General features: G+C 44.2%; 1 protein-coding gene across 1 annotated transcript in view; it reads right to left on the minus strand.

The window, feature by feature from the left end:
• The window catches only part of rsph3 (radial spoke head 3), a 194,107-nt gene that overhangs the window by 134,895 nt on the left and 42,570 nt on the right, over positions 1-16,642 (minus strand). The gene's annotated exons all lie outside the window — the stretch shown is intronic.

Here is a 16,642-nt window from a genome sequence, read left to right on the forward strand (position 1 = left end):
AGCTCTATCTAGCTCCTTCTTGAAAACATACAATGTTTTGGTCTCAACTGCTTTCTGTGGTAGTGAACTCCACAGGCTCACCACTCTCTGGGTGAAGAAATTTCTCCTCTCAGTCCTAAAAGGTTTATCCCGTATCTTTAGACTATGACCCCTGGTTCTGGACTCCCTCACCATCGAGAACATCCTTCCTGCATCTAGCCTGTCATGTTCTGTGAGAATTTTATAGGTTTCTATGAGATCCCCCCCTCAATCTTCTGGACTCCAGCGAATATAATCCTAACCGACTCAATCTCTCCTCATACATCAGTCCCACCATCCCAGGAATCAGTCTGGTAAACCTTCGCTGCACTCCCTCGATAGCAAGAACATCCTTCCTCAGATAAGGAGACCAAAACTGCACACAATATTGCAGGTGTGGCCTCACCAAGGCCCTGTATAATTGCAGCAAGACATCCCTGCTCCTATACTTGTATCCTCTCACAATGAAGGCCAACATACCATTTGCCTTTTTTACCGCCTGTTGCACCTGCTTGCTTACCTTCAGTGACTGGTGTATGAGAACACTCAGCCTCGTTGCATATTCCCCTCTTTCAGTTTATAACCATTCAGATAATAATCTGCCTTCCTGCTTTTGCTACCAAAATGGATAACCTCACATTTATCCACATTATACTGCATCTGCACCCTCCTCACAACTCACCCTCCCAACCAGTTTTGTGTCATCTGCAAATTTGGAGATATTACATTTAGTTCCCTCACCTAAATCATTAATATATATTGTGAATAGCTGGGGTCCTAGCACCGATCCCTGCGGTACCCCACTAGACACTGCCTGCCATTCAGAAAAAGACCCGTCTCTTCCTGCTCTTTGTTTCCTGCCTGCCAACCAATTTTCTATCCATCGCAATACACTACCCCCAATCCCATGTGCTTTAATTTTACACGCTAATCTCTTATGTGGGACTTTGTCGAAAGCCTTCTGAAAGTCCAAATAAACCACATCCACTGGCTCCCCCTCATTAACTCTACTAGTTATATCCTCGAAGATTTCTGGTAGATTTGTCAAGCATGATTTCCCTTTCGTAAATCCATGCTGACTCTGTCCGATTCTACCACTGTTCTCCAAGTGCTCTGGTATAAAATCTTTGATAATGGACTCTATAATTTTCCCCACTACCGACGTCAGGCTGACAGGTCTATAATTCAGTTTTCTCTCTACCTCCCTTTTTAAATAGTGGGGTTACATTAGCTACCCTCCAATCTGTAGGAACTATTCCAGAGTCTATGGAATCTTGGAAGATGACCACCAATGCATCCATTATTTCTAGCACCACTTCCTCAAGTACTCTGGGAAATCCCATCAATTTCCCCAACACCATTTTTCTACTAATACTGATTTCTTTCAGTTCCTCCCTCTCACTAAACCCTGTGTTTCCCAACATGATATTTGTGTCCTCCTTTGTGAAGACAAAACCAAAGTATGCATTTAGTTGGTCAGCCATTTCTTTGTTCCCCTGTTGTTATCAGTCCTGGAATACGTGGATGGAGGTTCAGAGCCTGTGTTGAATTTGATGCTTAATCCCAGAGCAGCAGAATTTTGGCCCCTTTGTTACTCTCCATGGAGCTTGAAAATGTTCTTGCAAAGCAAAGAAGAACAGAGAGTGCTATATTTGTACTGAAATCATGTTCCTTTCTTGTGAAAGCCCAATAGATACAAGTCAATCCTGTTGGGAAAGTCTTTGATCATTTAGTTGTATACATCCTTCAGGATAGTTCAGCGTGGAACTATCTAAATGCTTCTCAATTGATGCACATATCATTGAACCCCCATAAAAACTGCAACCAAGCCCATTGCTGATTTACCAGGCCTGGTGTCCTCTTTATGTTTTCATTCATTTGCACCAGCAAGCTGTCCATTTTCAAATGGGCCTCTTGTAAGAAACAAAACTTTGAATACACATTTCCACACTCCACAAGTTCCTGAGCATTGCAAATGCAACAGCCTGCTCTTTATTAGATTTTCCTCACAGAAGGTGAGTCCTGTAAGGTTATTAGGTTCTTAAAAGTTACGAATCAGAGTACTAATTGTTAAAATCCAGCTATTATAAACTAACAACTTATCATCAACTAGCATTTAGCTTTATTAGAACCCTTCTTTGTAGTATGGTGAAGTGGAAAAGCTTAAGAAATAGGGCACAGTATAGACAAGATGTCAAGACAGAGGGATTCTAGTAGATTGTGTCAAGTTTTAAAATGCTTACTTGCAGTAAAAAGGGCGAGACCTTGAGAGCAGACAGCGAAAACAGCTTTGTGTAGATTTGTTTCATAATGAGATAGAACAAACAAAGAACAAAGAAAATTACAGCACAGGAACAGGCCCTTCGGCCCTCCAAGCCTGCGCTGATCCAGATCCTCTATCTAAACATCGGAACCTTGGAATGTAAAAGCAGTGAGATATTAGGGCAGTACAGTGGCGCAGTGGTTAGCATCACAGCTCCAGTGACCCGGGTTAGTTCTGGGTACTGCCTGTGCGGAGTTTGTAAGTTCTCCCTGTGTCTGCGTGGGTTTCCGCCGGGTGCTCTGGTTTCCTCCCACAGCCAAAGACTTGTAGGTTGATAGGTAAATTGGCCATTGTAAATTGCCCCTAGTGTAGGTAGGTGGTAGGAGAATGGTGGGGATGTGGTAGAGAATATGGGGTTAATGTAGGATTAGTATAAATGGGTGGTTGTTGGTCAGCACAGACTCGATGGGTTGAAGGGCCTGTTTCCGTGCTGTATCTCTCTATATATATATCAAGCAGTCAATACAAAGGGGTACCACTTGCCCAAATCTGAAAGGTTAGCAACCATCACAAAATTATCCTTGGTTGGTTAAGAAAGGCATCCTTTAATACGAGATGAATCACTGATTGGGAGAGGGGAGGGTTAATTGGAAAGCCACCAGGATAAAAGAAGTCTTGTCTTTGACACTGTACAGCAGAGAATTTTCAAACAACAAGAGACAAGAGAGAGACCAACCAAGAAACTTGAAGACCAAAGGTTGCAAGAGATAGAGTCGTGCGCTCTGCTGTCCAGTCTCTAGTATGGTTAATATCTGTGTCAGACTGTTAATCACTGCCTGAGTTTGTGACTACGGTTTATCCGAAAAATTAGTAAACTTGTCCTTCCCTTTATTTCAATAAAGTCAATTCATAGCAAGCTTTGTGCTTCCTAGTTTGTTCTCACCTTAGAAGGGGGTATAAAACACCTCTATCTTATCAAATCTTACAGTTCTGATGAAGATTTATATCAGGATAGATCTGACGGCATTCATGCTAAACTGATTGAAGAATCTAGAAAGGGAGGACATCACTTCAAGCTTTAGTTATCCTTGTTTTCCATTACTTCCAATCACTACACATGAAAATTTTGTGGAATATATTTGGATCTGTTAAGGAACTCCAAATTTAACATTAACCAGGCCCTTAAAGCAGAGCAACCGGACAACCAGAGGAAAATAAAACAGGCATCCATGCAGCTAATGTTTATTAGCACATATGTGAGCACCACAAGTGACAGCAGTTAATATTTTAAAAGTGCTCCAAATAAGGAACCACAGTGGCTCTCGGATTCATTTATTCAGAAGGACAAGACCAATCAGATGAGACCCAATGTATTTAGTCATTGCTCTTATCTTGTGGTATGTTTGTGGAACCATTGCCTAATCCCAGTCATTTTCTTCCTTCATGAAATTTACCACTTTGTCATTCGATGCCTGACTCAACATAGACATCAGTATCTCCACAGAGTAAACACCAGCATTCTGCTGTGGGTGATTGAGTTTGGGTCTGAACTTTGGTTCTGCTTTGATTCACAATTGGAACAAAAATATCAGGCAAATGGACCTTGTTACAGGAGTTGTAATGAACAAGCAGGATGCTGAATAATTGCAGATATGTTCTGTTTACACCCTCTGTAGATCTGGAAATAGGTAGATTTTCCTCTTTGTTGCATCTCAGGTTTGCAGCCACGTTTCTGTTTCTGTTAAACTCCCCCATCGCCGATCCCAGCGCAAATTCCTGCCAGGGATAGACCTGTGCTGGGAGGGTGCCCTGGGCATTGCCAATGTCCCAGACAAGAACAATTGAGTGCATTCCTCCACAGGTGCAGGGCACAGCTGGTATGCTGCATCATTTTGCGTCCAGAGGACTCAAACTGGAAAATCAACCTGTTGGCACACGTAACAGCCAGAGGTTATAGTGTGGTATTTTCTGTCATATTCTTCATTGATGATAGAGTTTCTCCTTTCCTCAAATGGTAATAATTTGTTTAGTTTGTCTGTCAGATATTTCCTAGTACTTTTGGCCAACTTTGTCTCTGCTACCAGTGATTTCCATGTTACTAGTGTACTCGTCCAGAGAAAGAGAAAATATAAGGAAAAAGGGTATAAATTTAGTGTGTTACGTTCAGTCGGAATGGCAATAGTATGTATAACTAAATGTTTGACCACCTGTTGAGTGATTGACTGCAACTGATCCTGCAGCACTTTGAGTGTCTCTGAGCCCTGATCCGAAAGCCCAATGCTATTTCTTTGAATAAAGGTTTGAGAATCACAGTGATTGCACTGGAACTGTTTTGATGTTGGACAGTTCATCCTGTGAAGAAGGTGAAGAATATGTTGCTGAAATGGTAAGTGCTTTGAAATGACCCCTGGAAGCTCATGGCATGTATGAAAAAAGATTGAGCTCTCAGTCTTAGCTAACAGTGTTCTGATAGTTTTCTGAATCTTTACCTGTTCTTAATTTCCATTCCAGATTGAAACCTTCATAAAATAGATATGTACAAATTATCTATGGTGTCCTAATGCATCATAAGCATAATCTGAACATTGTTGCACTACCTGTCCAATCAGAGTCTGCAAGTTGTGCAATGACATTTAACATTAAGCTCTTCCAAGTCTATTTGCAGCAGCTTTGAAGTAATATCAATTGCTCACTTTTAATCATAGTCCCTGAGTCCAAGAATGTTATGCATTCTTGTATGTGTTTGAGAATGGTCTGAATACCATCAGACAACAAGCCCACAAGTTTTTGTTATTCGTTCATGGGATGTGAGCGTTGCTGTCAAGCGCAGCATTTTTTGTCCATCCCTAATTGCCCTTGAGACAGTAATGGTGAGCTGCCTTCTTGAATCGCTGCACTCCATGTGGTGTAGGTACATCCACAGTGCTGTTAGGAAAGATGTTCCAGGTTTTTGACCCAGCGACAGTGAAGGAACGGTGATATAGTTCCAAGTCAGGATGATGTTTGGCTTGGAGGGGTACTTGCAAGTCGTGGTGTTCCCATGCATCTGCTTCCCTTGTCCTTCTAGGTGATAGACGTTGCAGATTTGGAAGGTGCTGCCGAAGGATGCTTGACGAGATGCTGCAATACATTTTGTATATGGTACACACTGCTGCCATTGTGCACCGGTGGTGGAGGGAGTGAATGTGCAAGGTAGTGGAAGGGATGCCCATCAAGCGGGCTGCTTTGTCCTTGATGGCGTTGAGCTTCTTGAGTGTTGAAAAAGTCTTTCTTTTCCTTTTCCTAGTCCTTCTCCATGGTGCTAGACATGTGGCTTCAGCAGAGCTAGCGGGAGGCTGCTCATTTCCCTGCTCTGACTGCTGAGATGCTCATGGCCGATGTCCTCTTGGACATGAGGGCACTGCTACAGACTGCTCCACCTGCACCTGTGCAGGGGCAAACTCGGTCATTGAGGCAGGGGTCAATAGGGGGATCTCTGTCTGGGGAATGGGCTGGGGGGGAAGGGATGAGAAGTGGGAATGCCTTGAGTAGAGTTGCCACTTCCATGTGCCCTTTCTCCATCTTCCCTTTCATGGCCCACCTGCACCTCCCTGCTAGCCGAGGGCTGGAGAGCACTTCACTGTACTTCAATGAGGTGCTGAACAGCCAAGGCGAGGCTATCCTCCATCCTGTTTAAAGTAGTAGACTGAGTGTGCAGGCCATTGGTCAGGGCAAGCATGAACTCAGTGTGTTGCTGGATCTGATGCTCCTTGCAGATGGCCACCCTTCCATGGAGGTGGACATCATATCATTCATATTTGAGATGGACTCCTCCAATCTCTCTCCAAGAGCGTGCAGTCCCTCCGGCAAGGCTGACAGAATATCACACACTTTCCGCTGCTGCTGCACAATAGTCCTCTTCATGGGTGACCTCAAAGCTCAACATCTGCGTCCAGCTGAGCAGAGCTTGGAGTGTCCTGTGCCCTCCAATGGGAACTCTCACTGCTGTCCCTGTCTCCAGCTCCTGTTCCTGCTCACTTGTGATATGCAGCTTACCATGTGATAACCTCGCTTTCTCCCTTGGAGTCCCCACCGAGATGCGCGTATCCAAGCTAGTGAAGGGTGCGCATGAGTTGTATGACACTGCTTCCTCAGAGTGCACAATCTCCTCTGAAGACTCTCAGCATCTTCCTGCTCCAGCTCCTGTGCCATGCATGATGGACCTGTGGGAGTTGAAAGACATGAATTAGAAATTACATTGGGAAAGGGTAAGAAGTCACTATTGTGCAGATGTTCACATTTCAGTTAGTGGTGACAGCAAATTAACAGTGATTCTATCACCGGGTATCTGGGAGACTCTTGTCTCTCCACCTCCAATGGCCATGGACTCTGCCACCCTGCTGATCTCCAAGTCCCCCTCCTCCGTAGCAGTCAGAGTGGTTATCACTGGAGGGCTGCACCCTGGTTTTCCGTCTCCCCCTGGAGTTGTGCACTGTCTTCTGCAAGGACAGAAAGCAGAGAGCTATGATTTTGTGCAAAGGACGGCATGACATTTGTCGAGGCTGACTGTGAGGGATGGGTGTGAGAAGGTGAGTGTCAGTTGTTGGCTGTTTACATGGGGATGTGAGGAGGTGCCTCTTGAGAGAGCAATGAGTGGAGCTGCAAGGTGTGTTGGTCTGAGGTGTGGTCTGCAGGAGAATGCTGGGGAAGTCAGAATGTGGCGTTTGGCACCTGAAAGTGGGAATGCCACTTACCTTTCCTGCCCTCATGAGGACATCGAACCTCTTGCAGCACGAGGGCCCACGCTCCAGCTACTCACTTTCTCAGGCCCTTCCAGTCACGCCTGCTTGATTTGAATCACAGAATTACAGAATTGTTACAGCATAGAAGGAAGCCATTCGGTCCATCGAGTCTGCACCGGCTCTCCAAGTGAGCAATTCACTCAGTGCCATTCCGTCGACTTCTCCCACAACAATATACATTCTTCCTTTTCAGGTAAATATCTAATTCCCTTTTGAATGCCTCAATTGAACCTGCTTTCACTGCACTCTTTGGCAGTGCATTCCAGATCCTAATCACTTGCTGCATGAAAAGGTTTTTCCTCATGTCACCATTGCTTCTTTTGCCAATTAACTTAAATCTGTTCCCTCTCGTACTTGATCCTTTCATGAGTGGGAACAGTTTCTCTCCATCTATTCTGTCCAGACCCCTCATGATTTTGAATACCTCTATCAAATCTCCTCTCAGTCTTCTCTTCTCCAAGAAAAACAGGCCCAACTTCTCTAATCTATCTTCGTAAATGAAGTTCCTCATCCCTGGACCATTCTCATGAATCTTTTCTGTACTCTCTCCAATGCCTTCACATCTATCCTTAAATGTGGCGCCAGAACTGGATGCAATAGTCCAGCTGAGGCCGAACTAATGTCTTATACAAGTTCAACATAACCTCCTTGCTCTTGTACTCTACGGTCTTATTAATACAGCCCAGGATACTGCATGCTTGATTGACCACGCTTGTAATCTGTCCTGCCACCTTCAATGACTTATGCATATATACACCGAGGTCCCTCTGTTCGCGCACCATCTTTAGAATTGTACCCTTTATTTTGTATTGTCTCTCCATGTTCTTCCACCCAAAATGAATCACTTCATATTTCTCTGCATTGAACTTCATCTGCCACTTGTCCGCTCATTCCATTAACTTTTCTATGTCCTTTTGAGGTTCCACACTATCCTCCACATTTGCTGTGATTCCATGAGACTTCATAGGGTCTGTAAGCAATGTTGAGGACTCCCAGGACCACTCCATCCCAACTGTGCCACCTTCTCTGATGGGCCTGTCCTGCCAGTGGGATGGTGGAGTCTGCAAGATACAATTCTGTATGACTATGTCAAGCTGTTGCTTGACCAATGTGTAGGACAGCTCTCCCAATTTTGGCACAAGTTCCTATATGTTAGCGAGGAGGACTTTGCAGGTCGACTGATCTGGTTGTGCCTTTGTCATGTTGATGCCTAGGTTGTGTCAAGTGGTCAGTCCTTTCTTCGTCGCGGGTTGATACCACTGAGTGGCTTGTTAGACCATTTCAGAGGGCAGTTAAGGGTCAACCACATCGCTGTGGGTCTGGAGTCACATACAGGCCAAACTGGGTAAGGGCAACAGGTTTTCTGCATTAGGCATTAGGTAAGTAGTGAACAAGTTGAGTTTTTATGACAATTTAGTAGTTTCATGGTCAACATTACTGCTTTTAAAAAAATTAATTAACAGAATTTTAATCTCCAAACAGCCATAGTGGGATTGGAACACTTGTCTCTGGATTGCTAGTCCAGTAACATAACTACTATACTATCATACCCAATTGACCCTCCATAATAATTTTACCTTAAAAAATTTAACTGATTCTTAAAGCTCAACTTTTTTGCAGACCTTTACAGCTTACTTCTGGGATTGTAATGGCCATTCACTGACTTGTTCATTATTGGATTGTAATGGTCACAGACTACTTGTGGGAGTTTGTACACATCTGCCAGGAATATGGGGACGGTGCAGCAAATCAAGGGAGGGGGGGTATGGATGGGGGCAGAGGCTGAGCCCCACCATGTGCTAGTAGGTCCATCACCCTGTACTTCCCAATAAGGTACTCTTTCGGGGATGGGGGTGGGGGGAGCAGAAGGCACATCTCACATGCGCATGCCCCATTAGATTTGTAATTCATGTTTCTGCCCACATTTTCTAGAGGTTTGCTCCACTGTAGAATTATACAGCACAAAATGAGGCCATTTGGCCCATTATGTCTGTGCCAGTTCTTTGAAAGACTTATCCAATTAGGCCCACTCTCCTGTTCTTTCCCTCTTGCTCTACATATTTTTCTTTTTCAAGTATTTATTCAACTCCACTTTGAAAGTTATTTTATTGAAGCTGCTTCCCTCACCCTTTCAGGCAGTGCAATCCACCGCATAAAAACAAAATTTCATCTCACCTCTAATTCTTTTGTCAATTATCTTAAATCTGTGTCCTCTGGTTACTGAGCCTTCTTTTAGTTGAAATAGTTTCTCCTTACTTACTCTATCAAAACCCCTCATAATTTTAAGTACTGCTGTTAACTCTCTCCTTAAATTTCTGTTTTAAGGAGAGCCAATAAAGCTTCCCTAGTCTCTACACATAACTCATCCCGGGCATCATTCTAGTCAATCTGTTCTTCATTGTTTCTGAGGTCTTAACATCCGTCCTAAAATGTGGTGTCCAGAATTGGACACAATTTTCCAGTTGAGGCCTAACCATTGGTAGGTATGTGACTAATAGTCTCCCACAAGGTTCTGTGTTGGGGACTGAACAATTCATTGCTTTTATTAACGACATAGATGTTGGAATAGAAAGCCAAATAGTCATGGACCACAGGGTTCCCAATCAGGAGTGTTCCCCCACAGAGCTCATCAGCTTTTACTGGGCGCCCTCCCCACATGGAGGATCTGCCAGCAGCAGTGGGAAGAGACCCTTAAGTGGCCCGTAATTCGCCACTTACGGACCTCAATTGGCCTCTGGACAGGAAGGCGGTCTTTGACCTTCCCTGCTGTTGAGCTAATTGCACAGTGTTGGGAAGACAAAAGGCACTCCAAGCCCACGCCTTCCCTCCCGATTCTACGGCCCTCTGGCCTTGCAACCCACTCCCGTGGGACACATTATATTCCGCTCTTACAGTCAGCAGCAACAGGTGTAAAGTTGGAGAAAATTAATAAGGATTTGAAAGCTGCTATTGGAGTAATGCAGAAACAAGCAGCAGGAACTTTGGACCACACAGAATGTAAAATGAAAATCCGAGAGTTAGGAGACAAGTTACAAGCAAAAAGGGGAATAGTGTGCATGAAATTCCCAGGAGAACAACCTGTCACAAACTGGGCATTTCCGGATAGTGAGGAAGAAGTGGTAGAAGAAGGCAATTTAGGGCATGTTCCTCGAATAAGTTGTAGACCACCCCCTACGGCACCTACTCCATGTAAGGCACCTGCAATGAACCCTATACGGCAATGCAGGTATCTCACTCTGGGTCAAAATGCAGCAGCGTGTGAGGGAGGAGATTTAGACAGAGAATTCTTGTTCAATTATGTTTATAGCAGTATGAAAGAGATGGCGTCTGACATTAAAAAGTTAGATAGGAAGCTCGCCACATTCCGGAAGGCCTGCAACTGCTGACCATCTGTGTCGACAATGTAGAAAACCTGTGAGGTTCCATACCTGCATGTCAACTCTAGGGTACCTATATAGTTGATCAGTGTACCACTGCACGCGGCGAATCTTGTCTTTGTCCGTTATATCATGGCTTTCCATCTTGTCAGGTATATGTACTTTACTATTTGAAGCGGGAAGGTGTATCGACCTTGAGCTGCAACATATGTTGACCATTTTTCTCTGGGCACACTATGCCATGGTTGTGAATGCTTCCCTCTGTGTAACCACATACATTTGGTGTGTAAGGGTTACTGTGTGGAAGGCTTGATCATCTTCAATGCTCTGTAAGCTGCTCACATCATTGTTAATCCCGTGAACATGTCTCCATTTGATTTGGGTTTTGGCAGATGAATCCTTGTTTCTTCCACCAGGTGGTGTCTGCTTCTTTTCATGTTGCAGTCTGCTATGACTCCTGGCCATTATTGGAGCTCTTGCACAGCCTTGCCCAGTGCCCTTGCTTGCCACACACTTTGCAGATGAAGACAGGACAATTCCTTGGTAGATGCATCAGGCCACACTCACCACATATCTTGCCTGGCTGATGTGTCCTAGTTACCTCACCTATAGCTGTAGTACCAAGTGCCTGTATGTCCTGCCTACTTGCAGCAATTGCTTCAAATTTCCAGCCTTCTCTTAGGAGACTTGCAACATTGTACCCTTTCTCCTTGTCTAGTAGCTCTTTCTGGAAAGCTTCTGTCGGGGTTGTCGCAATCACCAATTCCATAATGCGTTCTGATAATTCCACCTCTGAGAAGCCAGACAGTTTGCCTTTCTCGTGGCACCGGCACACAAATTGATCAATGGCGTTATGGTCAGGTGGGAGATGGCTTGGCTTGTTCCCACTGTTCACATTCCAACTGACCACAGCAAGCGTTTTTGTTACTCGTGTTTTATTTGTCAAATAACCAGACAGATGACGTTTTTTCATAGGTAAAAGAAAGGTAAATATTTATTTTTTTTAAATTCCAAAATTATCACATCGCCACTCACGCACGTGTTCATTCTCACACACACTCTCAAGAGAAGGTAGATAGAAAAGTACACGGTAATAGGTGCTCAGAATTCAGGTTGCACAAGTCTATTGTTTCAGGAATATCCTGTGGGATCCTTCTTGGAAGGTGGATTTTTAAAGTTGCAGGCCTATTTGCTGGTTGTCTGATATTCGTTGGGCCGTTGCAGTCTCCTGGCTTTGGGTTGAAGATGACGCTGATGTGTTAGGTCAATTCTCACTGGTAGAAATGTCTTTTTTGTAAATGCACTCTCTTGTCTCTGCTGGAGTTTCCAACTTGTCTCAGAAGGGTTCAACATTCTTGGTTGGAATTGAGCTCTCTCTCTCTCTTCACCTTGCTGGAATTCAAAATGGCTTTTTTGTTGCTGGACTGTGAGAGCTGAGGACAGACCAGACTGATGATGTTGTCTCTAATCTTGTCCTGAAAAGACTCCCCTTTGTTCCTCAAAACAATTACCTTTTAAGGTGAATTTTTACAGGGTTAGCTCCACCCATGTGACTTCAGGTTTCAGTCCTAGCTGGGCTATAGAATGGCTTTGATGATGGTCCCATTCTGAGGAGATGAGGGTGGTTCACATTCCATTGTAATGGAGGTTATTCAGAGTTGAGAAGTCTGCGAAAGGTCTTGTTTTATTGTGTTTGAGTATAGCTCACATCCAGGTGTGATTATTTGTCGCATTTCCATGCAGACGGGTCTTAATTGGTTCTCAATCTGTCAGGCAAACCCCCCACCTGCCAAGACTGAGGCACACATTATTTCGCCACATGAACATTAAAACTTAAAGAGTGCAAGCCCCTGACTGGAAAGACATTTTGCATAGTGACAGAGGGTGTTGAAACAATGGGGACCCAGTGTTGCTTCCTCAATACACAGAAGTGATCAGACCAGTTTTAGTCACATGACTGTTGCAGAGGTTTGAACTGAGAGTTTTAAATTGGAGAAAACAGTACTTGAGATCGGAAAGCTGTGTGCTCATGAACTGAAAACATCTCCTCTCCTGTCTGCGCTCATTTTGCTCTCACCAGCTTCAGAAGCCATTGACGACATGTAAACTCAAAGAGAGAAAAATCTCCTATCTGAACAAGGTTTAAGCAGGATACTGGGCCCAAGCAAAACGCAAGACCATATCTTCAATCAATGACTACAGCGAGCTCAAAAAACAGTAATAAGATATTGCCTCAAACTGTTCTACTTATCTTTTCTTCTGCTCTTTTCTGTCCCTATTTGCATGTGTGTATAGTGTGTGCATGCTAGCGTGGGTGTGTCGTATATCCGTAGGAGTTAACCGTATTAGAGTTTAAGTTTAAGGTTTAATAAATTTCATCTTTCTTCTTTAAACCAAAGAAAGCCTGTTTATGCTCACTTCTTTGCCATATAATTGGAAAGTTGTGAACAAGGATTCACAAAGGGGGAGCTCAAAGCACAGTGTGTTTAAAATTAAACCCTGTTACAATAAGACCAGGTGAGGATAGTAACGGACCCCTAGACACCTTTCTCACCTGGTCATAACAAGTCTTAGTAGGCACGGATGTGGATTTGAGTGCAAGTGAGGGTCATTTATCTTGTCCTCCATTTTGTTAACAGCACATGTACCAGTCTCTTTAAAATTGTTCCAATTTTTTATAACTCTTCAGTTTGGTTCTGTAGTTTCATCGTTGCACTTCTCGTGAGTGTGACAATGGTTTCTCTTGGTTCCTGCCTGTAGGTCATCAGCTCTAGGTGGTGAATTCTGAATTAAATCCTGACCCTGAGCTGTTCCTCTAACGTAGACAATTGTCTTTTTGGGTCCTTCTGCTCCGCTTCAGAAAGTCCCGAGACGTCAATCCGGTGTAACTCGTCATCACCGATTGCTATTTTTATCCTGACCGCTTGTTTTTCCAGCTCTGTGACGGCCAGATCCAGGAAACACAACTCCATCTGATGTTTAAAAAGCTGAAACTCGTGCAAGAGGTCTTGGATTTTCCAATTTATGGAAGGATATTTAGTGGACATAGTGTCAAATTCCCAGTATCAAAATTGCAGCTGGAGCTTTCCTCTTTAAATTGCAGCCTCTTTTTTTTTTGTCTTGGGCCTTTCCCTGGAGGGGATAAAAAAAACTTGCAAGTCTACTATGTCTGCAGCATTGAGCTTCGGCTATAACCAGAACCTGTACCTGCAGCGTGGGCTTTCTGCCTGCGATCGGAGAGGCCCTGCCCATGAAGCACTAACGGCAGGAAAATACCCAGCACGTATTGGCGATGCCATTCCACAGCTACCATGAGAACCGACCTTGCTCGCTGTTTCTGAGCACGATTTCATCCTTTCCGGCCACCGTTGATCTGACCAACTCCCTTTGTGCGCTCACTGTGTCTTGAGCACCCACTTTATGAAAGGTCGTCAACTTTGCCCGTGCTGAAACGCCACCACACCCGATGATGAATTACGCTGCCCTGTCTGTGTTGGATTATGAAGGGACAGATCGCTGGTGTCGATTTCCCGCCTGAGATCGCCGGTCCCTGTGAGAATACTGTTCATTTGCTTCTCTGTAGTAGTGTTACCTCAGAGCTGTGATCTTCTCTGTGTGTCGCTATCACCACGTTGCAAATGGTGTGCTGCTTCCAAGATCACACAATGCCACGATGTCATTGATGATACATTTGAAAGTCTAAGCATCTTCAGAACCATAAGCTGCCACCACTGCCATCGTGTTGCGCTATTGCTTTAATGTAGAAACATGATACCAAACAAGCTTAATTTGAGTGGTCACAAACTGTGGGTTCTTTATTTGTAGAGTAACACATTTGCAAGAGAGCTTTATCTTACACCTGTCACTAGGTGCCTGCTCAACTCCAACCAACATTCATACATGCTGCATGAATCACAGAATCACAGATTTGTTACAGTGCAGAAAGGAGACCATTCAGCCCATCGTGTCCGCACTGGCTCTCCAAAAGAGCAATTCCCTCAGTTCCATTCCCCCGCCTTCTCCCTATAACCCTGCATATTCTTCCTTTTCATATAACTGTCTAATTCCCTTTTGAATGCTTCAATTAAACCTGCCTGCACCACACTGTCAGGCAATGCGTTCCAGACCTTAACCACTCTCTGCGTGAAAAAGTTTTTCCTCATGTCACACTTCTCTTACCAAACACTTTTGATCTGTGCCCTCTCATTCTCAATCCTTTCACGGTGGGAATAGTTTCTCTTTGTCTACACTGTCCAGACCCCTCATGATTTTGAATCACCTCTCAGCCCTCTATTCTCCAATGAAAAGAGTCCTAACTTCTCCAATCTATCTCCATAACCGAAGTTCCTCATCCCTGGAACCATTCTCGTGAATCTTTTCTGTACTCTCTCCAATGCCCTCACGTCTTTCCTAAAGTGCAGCGCCAAGAATGGACGCAATACTCCAGCTGAGGCCGAACTAGTGTCTTCTACAAGTTCAACATAACTTCCTTGCTCTTGTACTCTATGTCTCTATTAGTAAAGCCCAGGATACTGTATGCTTTATTAACTGCTCTCTCAACCTGTGCAGCCACCTTCAATGACTTGTGCACATATACACCTAGGTTCTTCTGCTCCTGCATTCCCTTTAGAATTCAACCCTTTATTCTGTATTGTCTCTCTATGTTCTTCCTATCAAAATGAATCACATCACATTTCTCTGCATTGAACTTCATCTGCCACCTATCTGCCCATTCCACCAACTTGTCTATGTCTTTTTGGAGTTCTACACTATCGTCCTCACAGTTCACAATGTTTCCATGTTTTGTATCATCTGCAAATTTTGAAATTATGCCCTGTACACCAAGGTCTAAGTCATTAATATATATCAGGAAAAGCAAGGGTCCCAATACTGACCACTGGGGAACTCCACTACAAACTCTCCTCCAGCTCAAAAAAATCCATTAACCACTACTCTTTGTTTCCCATCATTTAGCCAATTTCGTATCCATGTTGCTACCGTCTCTTATATTCCATGAGCTATAATTTTGCTCACAAGTCTGTTGTGTGGCACTGTACCAAACGCCTTTTGAAAGTCCACGTACACCATATCAACAGCATTGCCCTCATCAACCCTCTCTGTTACCTCCTCAAAAAACTCCAGAAAGTTAGTTAAACATGATTTTCCCTGAAGAAATCCATGCTGGCTTTTCTTTATTTACCCACATTTGTCCATGTGATTATTATATTTGTCCCGAATTATTTTTTCTAGAAGTTTCTTCATCACCAAAGTTAAACTGACTGGCCTGTAGTTGTTGCGCTTATCTTTACACCCTTTTTTGAACAAGGGTGTAACGTTTGCAATTCTCCAGTACTCTGGCACCACCCCTGAGTCTAAGGAAGACTAAAAAATTATGGCCAGCGCCTTCTCAATTTCCACCCTCACTTCCCTCAGTCCTTGGATGCATCTCATCCGGTCCTGGTACTTTATGGACTTTAAGTATAGTATCCACTTTAAGTACAGACTTTCTGTTATGCTGTGTGGAATACTTATATTGTTAAAGCGATATCACAACACAGGGAGTTCCAGGATTTTGACCGAGTGAAGGAATGGTGATGTGGTTCCAAGTCAGGATGACGAGTGGCTTGGAGGGGAACTTGCAGGTGGTGGTGTTCCCATGGGTCTGCTGCCCTTGTCCTTTCCAGGTAGTAGAGGTCACAGTTTTGGAAGGTGCTGTCCAAGGAGCCTTAGTGATTTGCTGCAGTGCATCTTATAGATGCTGCCACTGTGGTGGAGGGACTGTATGTTTAAAGTGGTGGATGGATGGATTGCCAGTCAAGCACGCTGCTTTGTCTTGGATGATGTTGAGCTTCATGAGTGTTGTTGGAGCTGCATTCATCTAGACAAGTGCAAAGTATTCCATCACACTCCTGACTTGTGCCTTGTAGATGGTCGACAGGCTTTGGGAGTGAGGTGAGTCACTTCCCCCAGGATGTTGATGGTGGGGGTTTCAGTGATGGTAATGCCGTTGAACGTCAAGGGGAGATGGTTTCTCTCTTGTTGGAGATGGTGATTGCCGGGCACTTGTGTGGCACTTATCAGCCCAAGCCTGAATGTTGTCCAGGTCTTGCTGCAGGTGGACAGGAACTGCTTCAGTTTCTGAGGAGTTGCGAAAGGTTCTGCACACTGTGCAATCATCCCCACTCTGATCTTATGATGGTGTG

The sequence above is a fragment of the Heterodontus francisci genome, chromosome 13, assembly GCF_036365525.1.
Source record: "Heterodontus francisci isolate sHetFra1 chromosome 13, sHetFra1.hap1, whole genome shotgun sequence".
NCBI lineage: Eukaryota > Metazoa > Chordata > Chondrichthyes > Heterodontiformes > Heterodontidae > Heterodontus > Heterodontus francisci.